General features: G+C 40.5%; 1 pseudogene; it reads right to left on the minus strand.

Moving 5' to 3' along the window:
• Positions 1 to 330: 330 nt before the first annotated feature.
• Positions 331 to 20,028, minus strand: LOC110287169 (partner of Y14 and mago pseudogene; annotated as a pseudogene).
• Between the last annotated feature and the right edge of the window lie 2,637 nt (positions 20,029 to 22,665).

A 22,665-nucleotide genomic window follows, 5' to 3' on the forward strand; every position in this document is an offset into this window, starting at 1 on the left:
AGACTCCAAAACTTGGGTACTCCTTGTACCCTCAGCCTCGGATCTCTAACAGACTTCCACCCACCGGTTTCCTTTTCAACAAGACACCCAGATCAGCAGCAGAGGTACCTCAGGTCGCTCTCAGATTGTAAACAGTGGGATGGAAGGGGAAAGTCCAAAAAACAGGAGCTGAGAAGAAGGGGAAGGTATGAAGGAGAACCTAGGCTCTGAAGGACAGAGTTGGGCCACAGGAGGTGGAGGTGAGCCAGTATGGGGGTGCCCCTCCTGACTCCCTGGACCCCAGAGATTCCCAAGGTTTGTTCTGCAGTCCACTCCCCTACTCCTGAAGCCTCACAGGCCCAACTCCAAGTCCTCCAGCTCCTCCTTCAGAACCCTCCGTCGAGCCAGCTTCTCCAGCTGTTCTCTGCTGGGCTGGCTGACCTTCCTGGCCTGGATGCATTGCTGTAGCACCTCCACCTGCCGAAGCTTCTTCCTCAGGTTCTTGATCTTCTTGGCTTTCTCTGTGGTGGCAGCAGAGTCAGATGGATCAGAGGCAGCTAGAGGGATGGCTTGGGGGCTGTGGAAAGCACTAGTCGTCTGGGCTGTGTCTCCCAGAGACACCTTATCAAGAATCCTGCTCAAGGCCTCTGCATCTTTCTCCTGCTGCTGCCTCCTTTTCTCCTTCTGCTTCAGGTTGTGTTTGACTGTCTTGGAGAGGCCAGCTTCACCACCTTCAGGTCTGAATAGGGTGACCGTTGTGGTGGACTCAGGGATCAACCCTGGGGGAAGTTCTGGTTTATTCTTGAAAAACTTTACATACTTGTTTTCATACACTGTCAACTTGATACAATTTAGAATCCCCTGAGAAGAGAATCTCAGTGAGAAATTGTCTGGATCAGGTTGGCATATAGGCCCACACTCAGAAGAGGGCTCAGCACATCGCTGCTGATTTTGAAAGGGAGTAGTTTGGTGCAACCACACTCCAAGAAGATTATATTGTTGGCTGGCTCATACTGTTTCTCTGAGAGGGATGGAATAAGCCTTGTTTTGTCAATTCCAAAAAATGTGAGAATCAGAATTCGGTGCTGGCTCCCAATGAACCAGCAGTTGCTGGGATTTTAAAGATGGATTATTGAGTGATCTTTGTAGAAACAATAAACATGAAGTGGAAGCCTTGCAATTTTCCTCTCCCTCTCCTTCTCCCTCTCTTTCTCTCTTTGTGTCCTTGTCATCAGAGCCTTGAGGCCCAACAAGGAGCCAACTGGGAGAGAATAAGTGTAGTCTGTGCAGTCCCCATTCTAAAACAGAAGTATAGGATGCATTTCAGATGGAAAACAATCAAACACTGGCAGAGTAGTTTACATAACAATTCTTTCTGATTGGTACTAGAGTTATGGAAGCTATTTAAACAATTTCTATAGTTTAGAGGTGTTTTATGTTGTGATGATTAAATTTATTCATTAACTTGGCTTGGGCTACAGGATGCCCATTCAAAATGTAGTTAAACATGATTCTGGGTGTGTCTGGGGGTGTGCTTCTGGATGGGATGAGCATTCTAATTACCAGACTAAGAGAAGAAAATCGTTCTTTCCTGTGTTGGTGGCTACAACGAAACTACTGAAGGCCCACGTAGAATTAAAAGGCTGAGAAAGAGAGTCTGCCTTCTTCATCCAGTAGGCTTGAAGCTGTTTTTGAACAGATATCAGTCTCCTACTACATTTGGTCTTGGACAGGACTGTGCCATTCCTGGGCTTTTTATTCTGTATATGAGACAGTATTTTATAACAATCTGTCTGCCTACCTCATATCTGCTCTAATTTTCTGAAAAACCTAATATACAGCTTCACATCAGAGCAAACTTAAAGCAGTTATAGACCCAAATTTGAATAATTAGATTGCAAGTTACTAGTTCAAGGTCATACCACCAGGAATATAACCTAGTGTCTTAGTTATGTTTCGATTGCTGTGAAGAGATACCACAACTACAGCAAATCTTATAAAGAAATTGAGACTGGCTTACAATTCAGAGGTTTAATCCATTCACATCATAGCAGGAAAACAGGTCAGCCTGCAGTCAGATATGTTGCTGGAAAAGGAACTGAGAGTTCTACATCCTGAGGCAGCAGGAAGACAGAGTAACACTGGACCTACTTGAGCATCTGAAACTTCAAAACCTATTATTCCCAATGACACACTTCCTCTAGCCAGGCCATACGTAATTGTACCAATCCCTGCTGGCCTACGGGAGTCATTTTCATTCAAACCATCACACCTAGGAACTCAGTTTCCTGAGCTGGTGCTTACTCACTTCAGTGATATCTCTTCATCTTTTTCAATGTCATTTAAAGATCATACAACAGAGTCCTTTTATATAGTTGGGTAGAACAACACTAGCTCTCTTCTACTTCTGCTTTGTTCAAATGAATGCTTATTTTCTACAATTTTTGGTCAGAGAACATGAGATGCTCATCTGAACACCACTTAGTACCTCAAATGGTTTACGTGATACCTGTTGTTGTATCAGTTCTATTAGTGATGTCACAAGAGATTCATGCATTACTTAAGTAAAATGCACTCTAACTGGCATTTATTCTTGATAGACTGAAGACAGAGTTAGAATTATGCACTACTGCTTGCAATATTTATTAAGAAGGAAAACCTAGGTAGTCTCTAGTTTTTAACTGTATAAGACCAGGTGATTTTCCTTCTTAGCCAAGCTCCTTTGTGAAAACTAGCAGGTTCTCTGTTGACAATACCTTTATCTAGATCAGGTTCCCTTCCTCATCTCTCCTAGTTATTATGCTAGGTCAGAAGCACTGAGCTCAAGTTTGAAGAGTAGGTGTGAGGTCACCAGAAGGTCAGTAATACCTCTCAGCAGGCTAGGGAGTTTTGAGACAAGTGATTGTCCAATTGTAAAGCCAACACCTGATAGCCTTTCTGCTACAGGGGTGGAGACCTTTGCAAGGAAAAGTGTAGCTGGAATCTTTCTCTGGGCTTGCCCTTCAACAGGAAGTCTGGTTTCACTCATCACAGCAATGCTGGCTGTGGGTCTGTCTGGCTATTCACATGTGATCACACTTTAGAGACAATTAGCATTGTCTAAGGGTGTGATAGTTCAAGGTGTAGGAGTTCCTTCCTTTCTTCCTAAAAGGTTAGAAGCTTTTGAATTGTCAAAGTATGCAGGGACAAAGTCTACCGTGATCATTTGATCAGATTTGTGTTTGGTGTGAGACATCCTTTGATCTGGGCATCTGCTGTATAGGGAGTTAAAATTTGCCTGAATATCATAATTAAGGCTATTCAAAAGCAGTGGTATGTGACAGATGTTTTAAGTTCAAAATTGGGATAAAGATTTAATGAAATTTAAAATGAGGAGAATATAGCTTCCTATCATAGTAATCAGTATCCTGGATCATCCAGACTTCTTCAACTAATGTCCATTATTCAACCATAGATATGTCGTCATGATGCCTCCTGAATTTAGCATCCATTATTATTGACATGTTGCTATGAAAGCTGATGCTTGGAGAAAAATGAGAAATCACAGCTGTCAACCATGCTAGGAAAATATCAGCTTCCAGGGACTTTTGTTCTTCTATTCCTTCTCAACATTCTTCCAATTTTTAAATCACTAGATTGTATATGTGTGTGGCTGTGTATGGGTATGTGCATGTGAATACCAGTGTTTGTTGAGACCAGAGACTTTGGATCCCTCTGGATCTGGAGTTACAAATGGTTGGAAGCTACCTAACACGGAAGCTGGGAACTGAAGTCAGTACTTAGCCGTTTTTTTTTTTTTTTTTTTTTTTTCTTTGCCTATAGCAGAAACCACCAGTAGAAACTTTCTACAGCACCATAAAGTTTCCAATGAAGCAATATGATTCATAAATATCACAGCTGCAGTTCATATCACATTACTACCCCTTTTCATCCACCAACATGAGGGAACATACACCCTGGTCCTGAAAGTCAGGAACAAGAGATGACTAGATCTCTGTTTCTAGAGAACATAAAGATTCAATGCTTTGAAAGTATAGTGCAACTGGCAAGTCTGGTGTAGCAAGAGTAGAGTCAGGAGCTAGTGAGAATATAGAACAGAAAATTAATATATCATAGTTTTAGTTGCTCATTATAGTACTTCAGAAGCTAACTTCTATTAGATCAAGCCTTTATTATAAAATAGTAGAAGTTGCTAAGCAGTGGTGATGCATACCTTTAATCCCAGCACGTGGGAGACAGAGGGCAATCTAGTCGATAGAATGAGTTCTAGATCAGACAGGGCTGTCCAGAGAAACCCTGTCTTGAAAATAACAACAAAACCAAAAATGGTATAAGTTAGTATCATTTTTTAGCTTAATTGCCACAGAAGTTTGAAATGGTATATTACTCTTAGAAAGAAATAAAAGGTCTCAGCTGAAAATGATGGCATGGCAACATGAAGACTAGGTCTTCTAGTCCAATGGCAGAGTGGGGAGAGAGAGAAGCAAGAGTGAGATCTTAGCTTCACCTGTTTAAGTACAATTGGCCAGATAAGTATCTTTTTCGGGGTTACATCTTTACAACGGAATATCAAATCATTAACAGATACAATGGCCAGTTTCCAATATGAAGGTTTAGCAATTACAGTTTCCCCTTCCATCTACAGTTATTCGATTTGAACTGCTGTAGTTAATGGGGTATACTATCTCTAGGTCACTTTAAAAGTCTTATTTTGGTAGAGGAGAGTGCTGGAGATCAGACACAAGACCCTACATGTGTTCTCTATGTCACCTTTTTTGCACATTTATTTCTTGTTTATTTGTGAGATTCTATTTTAATTACAACTTTTCTCCCTACTCTTTCCTCTCTCCACACCCTCACATACATCCCTCCTCACTCTCCTACAAATTCACAGTCTCTGTTTTCCTTAACTGTTATTGTACACATACATCTATTTGTGTATACATATATATTCCTAATATAACCCATTTAGTTTGTATAATGTTACTTGTATGTATGTTTTCAGGGCTTACCATTTTGTAATGGATAATAATTGGTGTGTTAAGTCACTTTCTAAAGACTGATCTGAGCACTTATGATATAGTAGTTTGAATGACAATGGCCCCCATAAACTCATATATTTGAATGCTTGGTTCCCCTCCCCCAGGTTGGTGGCTATTTGAGGAAGGATTAGCAGGCGTGGCTTCATTAAAGGGTTTATCCCTGGGGGGTGGGGTGGATTTTGAGGTTTCAAAGTCCATGTCATTTCCAGTTAGTTTATTCTTCTTCGTGCTTGTGAATAAGTTACTGCCCCAGTACCATGCCTGCCTGCCTGCCTTTTGACTGTGGCCAAGCTTGGCACCATGATGATCATGGACTTGCCTCGTAAAACTGTAAACAATCCCCTAATTAAGTCTTTCTTCTCTAAGTTGCCTTGGTCATCGAGTCTCTTCACAGCAATGGAAAGGTAACTAAGACATGAGCTGTTTCTTGGAATTAAAATACACAGAAGCCAGCCAGGCATGCTGGTATGCACCTTTAATCTCAGTACTTGGGAGGGAGAGGCAGGCAGATCTCTTGAGTTTGAGGCTAGCCTGGTCCACAAAGTGAGTTCCGGTACAGCCAGGGGGGTATAGAGAGAAACCCTGTCTCTAGCAAGCAAACAAAAACAACATAGAAACCATAAGTCGAAAGTTCTCAAGTGGCTTTTACGGTTTGCAAAGCTTTTAAAGTATTCTTTACAGGAACTCACACTTTAAAACTGTTAAGTGAGGTCTGAGGATGTGGCTCAGCTGGTAGACTTCTTGCCTACAGGCACAACTTCCTAGGCTTGATAAAACAAGGGAGGTGGTGAGTGCCTGTAGTTAGAACACTCAGGAAGTAAAGGAAGAAAGACCCAGAGGCCAACTTCATTCTTGGCTACAAAATGAGCTTGAGACCAGTCTGGGCTACAAGAGACTTTGACTCAAACAAGAGAATCCTGGGTCAATAAGATAGCTCAGTGGATAAAGGCACATGACACCAAACCTAACAAGCTAAGTTCAAATCCTGGGATCCACAGGGTGGAAGAAGAGGTTTCCACAAGTTGTCCTCTGACTTCCATATGTGCACCCTGGCACATGCATCACCTCACACACTAAATAAGTAAATATTAAAAAGTATTACATGAAGTAACATGAGCGTCATAGTTTTGGTAACGCACCATTTTCATTCCAGTACCTGAAGATGGCAAACCAGTAAGCAAATAATTGCTGAGGCAAAATTTCAAGTGTACCACCGGGATTCATAATGATAAGTACTTTTCATTGATTGTTTAAAGGCATTATGGGTCAGAACATAAACTCACAGAGAGGCTGAATAGTGGATGCAAGGTCACATATTTAATGAATGGCACAACTGAGCTTTAAACCTAAGTTTTTAAGAAAGCCTGGGATTTTAACTATTATGCACTTTTTATAGAACTGGAAGTTGTATAAAAGATGACTAAAGCCATCTTACACTTTGAACTTTCATTTGGTTTGGAAGTCATTTAAAAAGTTATCAAGAGCACCTCCATTCATTCAATATTTGTGAAGAGCTTTCCCATAGTCTTTTATGTTCCAAAGTCAAGAGATCACAGTTACACCCAGGGACATAGGATCTATCTAACATGTAAAGTAAGACAGAATACTCTGATTGAACTAACAACTAGACTTTCTAATCATATCCCTTTCTAGATGTAATTTCATAATTAAAATATTTTACTTATTATTAATATACGTGTGTGTGTGTGTGTGTGTGTGTGTGTTGAGGTGCATACATGCCATGATGTGTATGTGAAGGTCAGAGGATAACTTGCCTAAGTCAGTTCACTCTTTTTCTCGGGTTCCAAGGCTCCGAATCAGATTGTTAGACTTGAGAAGCAAGCACTTATACTCATGGAGGCATCTCATGGGCCCAAAATTTCTCAAATTTTGACAACTGAGCTCAATAACTAAACCATGTGGTGGTGGCACATACCTTTAATACCATCACTTGGGAGACAGAGACAGGCAGATCTCTTTGAATTTGAAGCTAGCCTGGTCTACAGAGCAAGTTCCAGGACAGTCAGGGCTACACAGAGAAACCCTGTCTTGAAAAACAAAAACAAACAAACAGAAACTCACTAACTATAATTGGATAAGATTTAATTTTACATCATTATCAAATTATCAAATTTTCTAATCAATTATCCCACAAATTAAACAATAGTCTTTGTCAGATGGAGTCTCCATATCTGGTCTAGTACACATGCCTGCCACAACCCATACTAATTGGAAATACTTATTCTCCCAAACACCAGAAGTGTTCAGTGAATTGATAACTCAGAGACAGGAGTGAATGTCTACTTAGATGCTACTTTGTGGAAGAAAACATTGAGATGGATCTTGAAGCATGAATATTATTTTCAGAAGACAGAAAAGAAGTAATAATTATATGAAAGAAAACAGGAAGAGGCCTAAAAAGAACCCCAGGGTTCTTTTTAAATCCATGAAAGAGACTAAAAGGGAATGACTATAGAGGGAGAAGGAGGAGCTGGCATGGCAGTGCATGGCCGTAATAGCTGGGGAAACGGAGGCAGGAGAATTGTGAATTTGGGGCTTTGTGAAGCTATGTAGCGAGTTCCTATCTCAAAGTAAAGAAATAACCAGTAAGTAAAGAGGTAAATGCAGAAACCAAAATCACAGGACAGAGTTTAAAGGAGTGGGCAGTGATTCTTCAAATGATTCAGGGATGTGGAGAACTGTAGAACCACAGCAGACCACAGCCTGGGTAAGTTTTGATGCTTCTGAATGATGCAACATTACCATGGCTAGCCAACTGGGTAGCCATATGCCAACACTGCATAGGGACCATGGAGGACAAAGAAAGAAATGAAAGGAAAACGAACACAGTAAAATGTATCTGCTTTTGGCTCCTAGAGATGTAGCTCAGCAGTAGGGCACTTACTTCCCATGCCCAAAGCCTTGAGTTCCACCTACCACACCAAAAAGTCTGCTTGTTAAGAGCTTCAAGGATTAGAAGACTGGCTGGCTTCGAGGTAAAAGTGCTTGCTGCCAAACTTAATGCCTGAAGTTTGTTGACATGGTTGGATTCTGCAGGATGTTCCCTAATGTCTACACATACTCTGTGATACATGTATACACACACACACACACACACACACACACACACACAGAGAGAGAGAGAGAGAGAGAGAGAGAGAGAGAGAGAGAGAGAGAGAGAGAGAGAGAGAGAGAGAGAGAGAGAGAGAGAGAGAGAGAGAGAGAGAGAGAGAGGAGAGGAGAGGAGAGGAGAGGAGAGGAGAGGAGAGGAGAGGAGAGGAGAGGAGAGGAGAGGAGAGGAGAGGAGAGGAGAGGAGAGGAGAGGAGAGGAGAGGAGAGGAGAGGAGAGGAGAGGAGAGGAGAGGAGAGGAGAGGAGAGGAGAGGAGAGGAGAGGAGAGGAGAGGAGAGGAGAGGAGAGGAGAGGAGAGGAGAGGAGAGGAGAGGAGAGGAGAGGAGAGGAGAGGAGAGGAGAGGAGAGGAGAGGAGAGGAGAGGAGAGGAGAGGAGAGGAGAGGAGAGGAGAGGAGAGGAGAGGAGAGGAGAGGAGAGGGAGAGTCATAAGACACACAGAGAGGAAATGGGTTCAAGACTTCATGTGTGTATGTGAGTGTGTGCCTGTCCTGCTCTCTCTCTCTCTCTCTCTCTCTCTCTCTCTCTCTCTCTCTCTCTCTCCTCTCTCTCTCTCTTTCCTCCCTCCCTCCCTCCTTCTCCCTCTCCCTGCCCCCCTCTCTCTGTGTTGGTACACTCGTTCCACAGGACACATGGGAATATCAGAGGACCAGTGTTGGTCTGTTTTTACTTGCGAACTCATTTGAGATAGAATGTCTTGCTATTCACCGAATGTCTTGCTATTCACCCCTGCATATGCCAGGCCAGCTAGCCTGAGAACTCTTGGTTCCACCTCCCATGCACTGTAAACACGCTGAGATTACAGTGGAATGTTGACCCATTCAGTTTTATGCAAGTTCCGAGAACCCTAATTCCAGTCCTCATACTTTCACAGCAAGTGGTTTACTCACTGAGGCATCTCCATAATCCCTCAAGACTAGTTTTGACTTTGAAAACAATTAACCTGCTACCAATGAAAGAAGATAAATCTCATAGAAGTAAAATGATATCTGGAGCGATAGGGGGCCAAAAAGGGAGAAGGATGTGGCTCAGAGCAGTAAAGCACATAACATTCAAAGAGTAGCAATTTCTTTACTCAACAGATGTTTCTTAGGTTTTGTGTTAAGTAGGGAAGATATAAGTGAGAAAACTTAACTAATTTATACAATGAAATAGAAACTGGCCCCCTCATAGAACTTTACAATTCAGTGACAGAAGATTTTTAATTGCAGTGGTAATCAGTGTCATAAAAGAATTGGTTTCATGAAACAAAATCTTGGGAAAAGCTGTAAAAAGTTAGTCTTCTTGTGAAAATGAGAGTTTCTTCTCAAACTAAGAGGACAGGAAGGCAGCTAATCATGCTATTGAGGTTTGAGCGCCAGAATATCCCTGATAAGGGAGACTGCAAGTACAAAGATCTAAAGTTTAAAAGAAAGTAGTGGTATGTTCTGGGAAGTAGGAAACGATACAGCAGCTTTCCCAGACCTCCTAAACATAAAAAGGACAATCACAACGCCATCTTATTTTTGAGCCAGAAGAGAGAAAGCATGCCCTACGTCTGCTCTTCTCTGCTTCCATGCACCGGGAAGTAGATCTACTTCTAAGGGACACTACCTAGAAACAAGGGACGAATCTTTGAGAGGCTGGCAGACTTGAGACACCTGAGCAACTGATGGCAATGTTAACAGCAGCTAGGCTTCACACGGAGGTATCTGGCCTGACCTAGACAAATCTTCCAAGGGTCAGAGAACAAGAAGTTCTGTGCTCACCAGATTGGTGATTCCTCCTCCTCCTCCTCCTCCTCCTCTTCCTCATCTTCCTCCTCTTCCTCCTCCTCTTTTTTTTTTTCTTGGACAGCAAATAAAAGTCATCTGGAACCATCTGTAGTAAATAAGGTCAAGCTATGTCAACATCATTTAAAATAATTCTTCAACTGGGCAAGGTGGTAGTGCGTACCTATAACTCCAGTACTAGGGATGCAGAGTCAGGAGGATCAATACAAGTTTGAGCCTAGCCATTGTATTAAAATTGTTAATAATTTTATTGATGAATAATTTAATTACTGTATTTAAAATGCTATATTTCAAGTCTACTGAGAATTGGAAAATGTATGCAGCCATCTCAGTACCATCCCAGTTAAGGTACAGGCTATTTTTTTTTAACATTCCCGGAGGTTCTCATCCGAATAAATATACTTCCTCAAAGGTAATGATTTTTCTCTCTCACTACAGAATATATTTACTATTTTTAAGAGTCATAAAATGAGAGGCTGGAGAGATGGCTAAGCAGTTAAGAGCACTGGTTACTTTCCCAGAGGACCTGAGTTCAATTCCCAGCATCCATATGGCAGCTCATAACTATAACTCCAATTCCAGGGGATCTGATGCCCTCGCACAGCCATATATGTAGCAAAACACCAACACACATAAAATAAAAACCAAAAAATTAATTTAAAAGAGTCATAAAATGAGGCCCAGTGTGGCATGCTTTTAATACCAGGACTCAGGAGGCAGAGGCAGGCCGATCACTGTGAGTTCAAAGACAGCTTGCTCTAAAGAATTCTAGGACAGCCAGAGCTTTGTAGAGAGACCTTTTTTCAAACAAAACAAAACAAAAGTCATAAAATGGAACCACACTGTATATTTTTAACTAGGTTTCTTTTCTTCACTGTATTCTTAATTCAATATACTAGTATAACAACTCTTTCTATTATGTTATAGTATCACAGCATATAACTATATAACTTGCTTCTTCATTTCCCTGCTGGTGAGTCCTAAATTTCCTGTTGCCATGATGAAATACCCTGACCAAATCAATTTAACTGAAAAGAGTTTATTGTGACTCACAGTTCAAGGATATAGGATAGGAAAGTCACGTCTGCAAGAGCCTTAAGAAGGTGGCTGACAGCATCGCCACTTGCAGGCAAGAGGAAGAGAGGGATACATGCTTATGTCCAGCATTGTCTCTGCAGTCAAGAGGAAGAGAGCGATGAATGTGTTCTCCTTTTAATATGGCTCAGGATTCCATCCCAAGAGATGCCATTCACAATGGTGTCATCTCCCAAACCATATTGACTTCATCAAAACCCTCTCTTACAGGCATGCCTGTATGCTTATCTCTCAGGTGATTCCAGAGCTCACACAATCAATTCACCCGTCATCAACCTAATACCAAAATGCAGCCTGTTAAAGCACAACTTTCTACCTCTCCTCCCCAAAGGCTCCTGCCATCTCACAATGAAAAACACAATCCAGTTTCAAAATCCAAAGTCTGCAACTTACCTGAGACTCCAGACAATCTCTTAACTGTGTTTATAAATTAAAACAAACAAACAAACAAACAAGTTGCATAGTCCAGCATACGATGATACAGAATAAACAGTCCCATTCCAATATATAACAATTGGGGTATAGCAAAGAATAATTGGACCAGCCCAAAACCAATATCCATTGTGGCGAACACAAAATCCTTTCACCTTCATGTTGGTCGACTAGGACTTGTGATATAGTCAAATGGACACCAAAAGCCTTAGGTATCTCCATCTCTCCAGCTTGGCTGTCTGCAACACACATTCTCTCTTGGCTTTGGGATGGCTCTATTCCATTTCTGAAGCTTTCCTTGATGGGTAAGCCACAGTCCTGGCACCCCCATGGTCTCCATTTAACTGAGGCTTCACGTCCATAGCCTCATGAAATGACTTCTCAGAACCTCTTAGCAGGAATTCCAATATTGTCCCATACTGCCTGACATATCATCTCTCTCGAACCATAGAGCAAGATTCCTGGACCCCTTCAACCTTCCATCTTTCACGCCTCTAATACCAGTACCATGTAAGCCATACTTCCAAGATCCACTGCCAGGTCAAGATGTACTTGCATCTCACCCACTGGACCACAGTTCTATCAGCTTCTGTGTGCTGACTTTGGCAAAACATTTTCCTGGGTAGTTGATTTTGAGGAACAGGGAACTCCCTTCAGTTTAAGCTGTCTTCTTATAAATGACTTTGGATCTTCGCAGGATGGAGCCCCCACTGGGTTCTGTTTTATCCTGAGGACACCATTCCTGCTGTCCTAGTTCAGTGTAGGCAGTCTCTTTTCAGTAGTGCTCATCTCTTCAGTAATTCCAGCTGGTTGCTTGCCATCAGCTTAAAGACTCTCCGGTCTAGAAATTTTCTCTGTCAAACAAATTAATCCAGTAGGTTTTTTTTCTAAGTTCAGTTTATTCAAGTTCTCAGAAAATTGGCAGAATGAAACCAGATTCTTGGCTAAGTGTCACTCAAATGTCCCCAATCCCAATTCCTGATAAGAGTCCTGGTTCCCCTCTAAAATCTCCTTAGCTCGGTCTCCATTATCTGTGCTTCTCTCTGCCTTCTTGGCCTCCTAGGGTCTCGCCTAAATGGCCTATTAAGTTTTGATTAGAACGTCTTTTCTAGTCCAAAGTTCTACTCTCATACTCCCACTATAAACTTGTCCCAAAGATCTACAAGCCAGATGGCCAGATGTATCCTGAAGCAGCTCTCCTTTTTGATACCAAGTCTCTGCCTTGGTTACTCTTCTTATTGCCATGATAAAATACAGGACAAAAGCATCTCAAGTGAGATGGGCTCTATTTTGGCCCACAGTCTGACAGTACAGACCAGCAGGGAAGGAGAGCCATGAGAACAGGCGCTTGAGTCATCTAGTCACACTGCATCCACAGTCAGAATTTAGAGAGTAAGAAATTCTTATACTCGATTTGATTTTCTCTTATGACACAGTCCATGGAGTGCTGGTATCCACAGAGGGTGGGTCCTCCAATTGCAATTAACCTAACTAAGACAACCCTTCTCAGGTATGTTCAGAAGTCCATCTTCCAGGCAATTCTAGAGCTCACTAAGTTGACAGTTGAGATTAACAACTATAATAGCATTTAAGTTGCTTTTAGTTTTTATCTTGTATGTAAATATCTGCCATAAAATTTGTGTTCAACTCATCCTGTGGGCATATATGTTCTTTTGAGTAAATGTCTAGGAGGATAAAGTCTGAGTTATAGTGAGAGGATATGTGTAACATTCTAAGAAAAGGGCAGGCATGGGTACAACATTTTACTACTCAAACAGCAAAGGATGTGAGTTCCATTTGTTCTATAGCCTCTTTAACATTGGTATTGTGAGGAGTTTCCACTTTAGTCATTCTAGTGGGTATGAAGTTATTATTTTACTGTGGTTTAATTTGCATTTTCTTAATGGCCAATATGCTGTGTGCCTTTTCATGTACTAGGCTGAAGTTCCCCTGTCTTTTTTTTTTAATTAGTTTTCTGTTCAAATCTTTTTGCCACTGGGGAATTTTTTAAATCTAATTATTTATTGACAGTTATACCTTAAGGGGTTATTGATGAGTCCAAAGTATTTCGGCACATATATGTACATGATTTTGTAAATATTATATAAATAATGAATATATATTTCTTTCTCTTTTGATTGCCTATTTTCTGTCATAACTATTTTTGATAAGCAAATCTTTTAAATTGGGTATATTCTATTTTGTTAAATTTGCTATGGCTAATGGTTTTCATGTCCTCTAAGAAATTTTCTACCCCAAAGTAATGAAGTTTCTGGTGTTAGTTTCAACATTAAAATCTTCAATAAATTTCAGATTATTTTAAGTACAGTGTGAGTTAGAGATTAAGGTATACTTTCTATACGACAACCAGGTTTTCTACTGTGATTTATTAAAACCAGATACTGTGAATCTGTAGTTTTATTTCTTTAAGTTTAAGATTGTTTTATCTGTTGTCAAGCTTACGTGGAAATGTAAACACTATTCTTTTTCAAGTTTGTGTTGGGTATTGCAGATTCTTTATGTAAAGATATCCATAGATATTTTTCTTTGAGATACAGCCTAGGTACATTATACAGTTTAACCTCAAACTCACTCAAAATCTCTTATTACGTTTTCATTTTTTATTATCATATAGTAGTTGTACATCATAATAGGTTTCATTGTGGCATTTTTATATTTGCACATGATGTACATTGATCATGTTTACCCCTACCCATTTTTTACTCCTTAGCTTACCCACTGGTCCCCTTTTCTTCTCAGATAGTTTCCCTTTTAGTTTTATGCATTTTTATTTAAATCTATTTGGGGAGATGTTGAGACAGGGTAGCCCTGGTTGACCTGGAACTCACTCTGTAGACCAAGCTGGCCTCAAATTCAGAGATCTAGCCTCCAAAGTGTTCGGATTAAAGGTGTGAGTCATCTTTGCCTGGTTAAGAAACTTTTTTTCATAAAATAGTTTCTGATTCAGTTCCCCTCCCTTATTATTCTTCCCTTGCTCCATACACACCCAACTCCATACCTTCTTTCTTTCTCTTTTTAGAAAACAAAAAGGTAAATAAAAAACCCAGAACTTAAAAAAAGAAAAAGAACAAGAAACATAATATAAAAGATACACATATACACACACATTAATAAATAGAAAAACACAAAATTAGAAACCATAATATACAAGCAAAGGACCAATAAGGTAAAGAAAAACTCCCAAACAAAGCAATATGAGAAAAAAAATCTCCAAAAATAGCCTTGAGCTCATTCTGTGTTCAAAATCTTCTTGATTTAGTTTTTGAAGTGCTGGGATTACAATTATGCAGAGCTACTGCTGGCTTCCATATAGATTTTATATCAACATGTCTACAAACACATGCATGATTATGGTTTAAATGGATAGATTAATTTGGGGAAACAATTATATTAACAATAACAGGGTTTTCAATTTCTAAACAAAGACTGTTTATCTCCACTTATCTATGTTTTCTCAAATTTCTCTCAATAATGTTTTATAGATCTTTCTGTAGAAGTTTTATCCAGTTTTCATTACATTTATTCTTAAGTATCTTATAATTTTAGCTGCTAGTGTTAATGGCATATTAAAAGTTTCAGTCATTTATAATAACATAATATAAATTATATCTTTTGTAATTGATTTCTAACTTCATTCAAATATGGAGAACTTATCTGTGCAGTGTGGATATGAAGCAATACCAAAATGCTGTTGGTTGCGTTACTTGTCAATGACACAACATTGCTAATTGTATTCCCAGTCTGAAATATGCCCCACTGATGAACAAGAATGCCATGACAGCCAAAGACTGAGACAGCCAAAGACTGAGCAAGACCAAAAGCAAAAGAAAATCCTGTCACTTTGTTTGATGGGGCACAGTTAACTGTAAAATTAGTCTGTTACTTTTGCCACTACTATAACAAAATACATGGCAAGAAGCAACTTAAGGGAGCGAAGGGATTTATTTGAGCTCACAGTCTGAAGGGATACAATTTATTATAGTGAGAAAGGTATGCTGGAAGACTTGCTCACATCTCTACAAACCAGAAAGCAGAGAAAAGTGAATACTGACATTTTAATACCAATTTTATTCTGTCTGGGTCCATAGCCCATGATTCAGAGCAAGTTTTCTTCCCTAAATTAGTTCTCTCTGGACAGACCCTCACAAAAACAAGCAAATCTGAATCTAGAAGTTTCTTAATCCAATCAAGTTAATGGTGAAGATTAATCATTATAGTGTCACCAATCTCCAAGGTAGCTGGACTCACCTGCTAGATCCTGTGTACCTGGAGCTGAGTGGCTGAGAACAGAAGAGCAGAAAGTGAACTTGCAATTGATTGCAGGAGAGTCCCAAAATTAAGTCATCCTGTGCCACATTAGAGAAAATAAAAATCTCTCCTGATACATTGCCAGGCTTCACAGTAGAGCAGTAGGTCATTGAGACTGTATAGCCATTGAAGAGATAGGCTAAAGCCTACACAAACTGGAAATAAATAACCTCATCAATGTGAGGTGGGTTAATTCCACAGATGTGGAACCTGCAGTTGTAGAGGGCTGCATGTATTAGCATAACCGTATAGGTTGGAATAATTCATGATGAAAGATAATCCAAGGTCACTCTTACGTTACAGATGAGCAATATAAGGCTCAGAGGGAAAATGACTTGTCCAAAGTCTGATAGCCACTGAGCAGTAGAAATGAGCATGAAGCAAAGTCTTCTAGTTGTTTGCTCATTTGTTTGTTTGTTAGATAATGTCTCATATAACCCAGGGTTGCTTCAAACTCACTGTGTATTTGAGGACAAACTTAAATGGCTTGTCTTTCTGCCTTCACCTTCCAAAGACTGGGAAAGGCATATGCCTCCATTCATGAAAGATGATTTTTGCAATAGTTTAACTATATGTGAAGGCATTTTTCAGAAGAGTTATCGAAACAGATAGCCAGTGTAGTCAGAAAAGTGTATTATCATATAGATGATTCCTTAGGAAGCACAATGTCTATTTACAACAGACTGGGAAAACATTACCTCTGCCATCTTTCTGTGGGGAGTTGTACTTCTAGGCAGTCTTTCTAGAATTGTCCTTTTTCTCCATTATCCTTGGGATCTGTGAACTGTGTCAACAGCAACAATAGGCATGTCCAGTACTTCATGGTGACTTTCATGACTAATACTGCCCATCAAGGGTGATTTTGTTCATGTATTCAGCCCCATCTTTTGCAGTTTCGGCATGTATGCACACAACCAACCAAGGATGGAAAATACTTAGAAAAATATGGTATCTCTGCTTAATATGAATGGCCCTTTTCTTTCTTTCTTTCTCTTTTCTTTTCTCCTTTCTTTTCTTCTTTCTTTCTTTCTTTCTTTCTTCCTTCCTTCCTTCCTTCCTTCCTTCCTTCCTTCCTTTCTTTCTTTCTTTCTTTCTTTCTTTCTTTCTTTCTTTCTTTCTTTCTTTCTTTCTTTCTTTCTTTCTCTCTTTCTTTCTTTCTTGGTTTTTCGAGACAGGATTTCTCTGTATAGCCCTGGCTGTCCTGGAACTCACTCTGTAGACCAGTCTGGCCTCGAATTCACCTGCCTCTGCCTCCAGAGTGCTGGGATTAAAGGTGTGCACCACAACGCCCAGCTGGCCCTTTTCTTAATACCCCTTAAACAATAACATGTAAGAACAATTTCATAGCTCTTACATTGCACTATGTATAAGTCATCTAACAATTTAAAGTAAATTAAAAGCTATTTGTAGATTGCATATAGACAGTATATAATTTGTTATAAAGGATTTGTGCATGTATGGGTTTTAAGAAAGTAAGCATAGTTTACTTTAGAGCTTTATAATGATAATTATTAGCAGTTAATTACACAAATGAATAAGATGTAGTATGATATTTGCTTGTGTCTATATCTTGTATGTGCCTTCCTCTTCACCCCGACCACCTCCTGTTCCCTTTCTTCCTCTCTCCATTTTATATTTTTCCCTCTTTTCTTTCCTTATTATTGATTTCTCATGCTCTTAAGAAATTTGTGACTGAACTGGGGGAATGATTCATCACATACACATATTTGTTGTACAAGCCTAACAACCCGAGTTCAACCTCAGAACACATATAAAAAGCTGAATGTGGTGGGACCTACCTCTAATCTCAGCCCTCACTCCTAAAGGCAGCATGGGAAGTAGAGACAGGAGTGTTAGCCAGAAGCAGGAAAGCAAGAGACATATTGCCTTCTCACCTCATTGTGGAGATATTCTAACCTTCACAAGTGTGATGTCCATGCAGGCACGTGCGCGTGCACACATACACACACACACAAAGAGTTCTCTGCTTTTTCTATATTAAAAGAGAGATTTGTGACCCCAAACCAGATAGATTCATACAAAGATCATTCAATTTAACTAAAGTGCACTAAAGGGGAAAAAAAAAAGAATCCTGGGCAAGGGCTTTTAAGGTAACTCTACTGTGCTTTTATGGAATACATAGGCAATTGCATAGGTTTAGAATGGATTATTGACTCAAATGTAGGTACTGACCTTCATCCTAGTTCCTTCACACAAATTAGCTATCTCGAATACAACCTACAATTTATGTCACGGAGAGGCAGTCAGTCAGGAGTCTTTTTCAAATTCAAGTTTAGTTTTCACACATCAGAAAATGTAAACAGCTCACAGCAAACAAATCAACAACCTCACAATATCGCTCTAAATAATGCTACCAATGTCTGGAGGCAAGATTCAGTTACAGATAGTGTGGGAAGCTAAAACTCAAAGTGGCTTGCAAGTCCCCTTGTTCAGTGCATGTCATCTGCTGGTGGGGAAGGCTGGTGAGTGTTTTGTTTCTTCAGCAGATGCTCTGTGAGAGTGATGCCCCTTGAGAGCAAATCGAAGTTAACTGGCAGTGGCCTCAGTTGTGCTTGGCTTGGTCAACCAGGATGACAGGCACTCAATTGCCACTCCGTTCAGAATCGGACCAGAGGTAGGAGAAGGTGATAGCAGATACAGTCACTGGAAGAGTCCTTTGTTGCTGGAGTCTGTGACTCATATTGAGCTATATAGGAGACCAGTGTCTGCTCCTGCCTGGAGCACGGGATTTTATGACCCTTCTGAAGTTTATCTTGTCCTTGCAAACTGCAGTCCCTGCTCCTGATTGGTGTGGGCTGTTTGCTCCCAGGGCATCCTTGGTTAAACCTAGGTGCTTGCTTCTGGTGCCATAATATTCGGAAGTCTAGACATTGATCTAGAGTGTTTTCCCCTTCCTCCTTTCCTGTCTTCCTCCTTCCTTCCTTTTTTCTTATAACCATTCACTACACAGTTACAACGAAGTATTAACTGTGTCCTAGTCTGAATAGCCCGGAAGAATTGGTCAGGAGAAAAGAATTTAGCACTTGAATTAGACCTCGAGGTCCCCAGGGTTAAGCCTCCAGGCTCCTCTTTTATCTACCAATTCCTAAAGACTTTCCTTTGAAAAGATCTAAAGGTTATGTGTGCTACCATACATAAGACACTGGGTTGTGTCCACTTAAATATCCTGAAGCCACTCCTTGTCATTTTGTCCAAAATTCCTCAACAGAAAGCTCTATCAACTAAAGGAGCCACAACACCCTTCAAGAGCTAATAAGTATCTACAGACCTTGGCAGGGACAGAAGCCCCCTTCGCACTGGCAAGAGCAAGCTGCTGAGGTGGGAAGAATCCTGCAAGAGGAAGGAACACAGAAGGGCCAGCTGCTTGTCAGGGAAAACAAGAAGTCGAGCAGGAAGCAGAATACTGTAAGGATGCCTCCCGGTACAAGAAAGAGTGCAGACTGGACAGCTTGTGACCACTATCTCTCACTTTATGAGGCTCAGAATCCTTCCCCACTCCCGACAGAGCTCTCAGTAGCTCTCAGCAGTGGGAACAGGAGGCCCTGCGGGAAGAATTTCATTGCATTGTGTGGAAGGGCTAGCATAGGGTGAGTGTGAAAAGCCGAGTGCCATTCAGTTTTCCTCTTGTTTTTGAATGCTCCACAGGCACTGCCTCCTTCCTCTCTTTATTGCCTGTAGCCAGGGTGGACTTCTCCCACCACCCTCCCTCCTCAACACATGGGGCCTGAGAAATAATGAGGATGAAATTAGCCTCCTACTCTTGACAAAGCACAGACCAGCCACCACTCTTCTGGAGACAGAGCCCATCCATTTGTAGTTCCACCCACGTAGATCCTAGGAGGCAAGTAAGCAAAACAGAAAATGCTAGGCCCAGCCCTGGCTGGAGAGATGACAGCCAGTATTGATAGACAGAACTCCTTTTATTGTTCCATTCTTGTATCTCACTTCAAATACAAAGGCCATTGATCTGTGGAGCTACAGAAATCACTTACCTATGGGTACACTATCAGATGCTGCGCCTTAAGAGCGTCAATTGAATGGAAACATACAAAGTATGCCTTCCAAAACGCACCATTTCAATTGTTTGCCTTTTTTTTTAATCCATCACTGACCCTCTTCTCTCCCCAGTAATTCTACCTAGAAGTTTCTTCTAACCAGTGGGAGACAAATCCTGCCCTACCTTCTCTGTTTTCCTTCAAGGCCCCATTCTCTCCCGACTTTGACTGCATTTGTGCTCCAGTCTCATGTTCCCACTGAGTAGTGTATTCATACGGGTGCTGTGTCTCTTTCCTTCAGAGAGTAGAAAGGTATCAATCTGGCTTCTTCTGTCCAGAGGTTATCTAGAGAGGAAGAACCTTATTAACATGCCAATCAGATGTGTATTTGTAAACACTTGATTTACATCAGACAATACAGACTTGGATGGGAAACAAGCATCATGTGTTCATTACGTTCTTCTTCTTTTTTTTTTTTTATGAAAAGAAATGACAAAGAAACCAAATGCATTCATGTGTGTTAAACTACTTAAGTTTTATGATATGATTTATTCTTTTCTTTTTTTTAAGTCAATTTTCTTCAAGCTTGTAAAAATTTTTTTTTCTATGTCCAAGTTGATTCTCCAGTGTTTGATTACTGTTTCATCAAAAGGAAAATAAATACAATGTGTGCCATTAAAGTAATTCAGTGCAAATTGGGCATAACACAAAATTACATTATTAACAGCTGTTAAATGACTATAAAATGTAATTAGACACACTCAATTCACTACTCATGAACTGGACCTGATTTCTAAAATATCAATTTAGAACTTTGATTATTCATGACAAAAAAGAACATATTTAGATTCTAGTTTTAAATTCATGGTAATGGATGGATCCCCCTAAGACCTATACTAGGATTCCAAATAGGAAGAGGAGAACGTGGCTGTTGAAGCGTAGAGGGAGGGAGGGACTGTGACTTACCCTGTGGGTGCCGGCCAGTTCCCACTGAATCTCTGCCAGCTGCAGTGAGGCATGAGGGCCTTGGTTAAATTTTAACCCTGCTCACAAAGGAGCAACAAAGGCCGGCACAACTACTTGAGCTATAGATCTTTATGACTGTTGCCCTTCTTGACTACCTCACTGCCTTTCCACATATCCTGTGGATATGCTTAATAAAAATAACATAATACAAGAAAACAAATGCAGCCCTCAGTGAGGATGTCCTTGTCTTACTTCCCCTCCTCTGAGGTGAAACAGAAACAGAAACACGATGTCCAATGCGTGCTTGGGGATGCACCAGGGAAACATTGCTAGTTTGCTTCCAAACTTCTCACCCCGGTGAGCCTGGCCTGTGTGCTCTTGCCCTCACCAGTTTTCTCCATTTGACATCTAGCTTCTCCCTGCCTGGAACACGGTTTGCCTCACTGGGCCTTCCAAGAGCTCCAACTAAATCCCCACTGAGAGGCCCCTTATCCTCCTCAGGACCCCTGCAACTCTTGGCCTGCATTTCTTTTATGTTCCTGGTTTTTAACAAAAGGCTGGCATAGTGCAGTGATGACCAGCTTGGAGCCTTAAGCCAAATAAAATTGGGTTTCAATCCTGATGCTTCTAGGACAGGATGGTATGAGTTGCAGTGGGACAGGAAACAACAAGCTAGATGAGTGGCTCAAGCTTAGCATTCAGGAGGCCTAGGCAGCAGGATTGCTATGAGTTTGAGGTCACTTTTGACCTCAAAATGAGTTTAAGAATACCCTGGGATACAGACTAAGATTCTCATTTCAAATCCTCCTCTGCAAAAAAAAAATATTGATGCAATAATTGCAGAATTTCCTCACTTCTAAATATTGAGACCATGAGAATTCTGAAATTCAGAGAAGCTCGGACTTAGAAGATTGTATGGATTTCCTGGTAGCTGACCAGATGGCATAGTGAGTAAAAATGCTTCCTTTGTAAGCCTATGGACCCAAGTCCAATTCTGGGGTCCACAGTGGAATAAGATAACTGATTGCTGAAAAGTTGTCCTCTAACCCCTGCACTCATGCAATGATACATGTGCACTGATACACACACACACACACACACACACACACACGATGACACATGTGCGCGCATGCAAACACACGCACATACACACACACATACAGATGATAATGATGATGGTGATAAGTTTAAAAAAGAAGGCAGAGTATACACTTTGCATGCTACAAACTATCTCCCAGCATATTCAGAATACTGTCCTAAGAGGAGCACCTTAGTACATGCACAGTGAGACAAATATAGAACTATAAAAAAGTGGGAAAATGGCTCATAGTCTCATGGCAATTTCTATCCATTCTGTTGCCAAAGTAATTCTGGAAAAATGATATTGGCTTTTTAAAGTTTTTAATTTCACAATGGTTCATAAAGGACTGTGAGTCCATATGGGTTAAGAAGCAGATAGAAGTATCATATTTCATCTAGGCAATGAACTCATGGTGATGTCTTGGTTTTTGCCCACCTAAGAGTATTGGTGGATTGTAAGAAAGCATGCTGGGAAACAGCGCCTTTGAGAAGCCACAGCTTACATTAAAGGGTAAGAGTGACTGTCTCTCACCAGGCGCTTCTTGTGCCTCACCTGCATTATTTTTAGGTTTAAATAGGGAGACAGATGGAGACAAACAGGCTCATTTCCCACAGATCAACATTGTGTCTTTGAATAAAAGAAATGCATATTGGAAATTAAAAGAAAAAAAAAACAAAAGCAGATCAAACACTTAGTTGGCACATAATAAATGGTGAATGAAAGTAAGCGGTTATCATGAGCTTTTATATCGTTAGCTTTGGGCATTGAGCTCTGAGAAAGGAAGATGTTACATCTTAAACAACCAGACCCTCAAGTTTCACTCT

The sequence above is a fragment of the Mus caroli genome, unplaced genomic scaffold, assembly GCF_978045245.1.
Source record: "Mus caroli unplaced genomic scaffold, Mus_caroli_1 scaffold_5, whole genome shotgun sequence".
Taxonomy (NCBI): domain Eukaryota; kingdom Metazoa; phylum Chordata; class Mammalia; order Rodentia; family Muridae; genus Mus; species Mus caroli.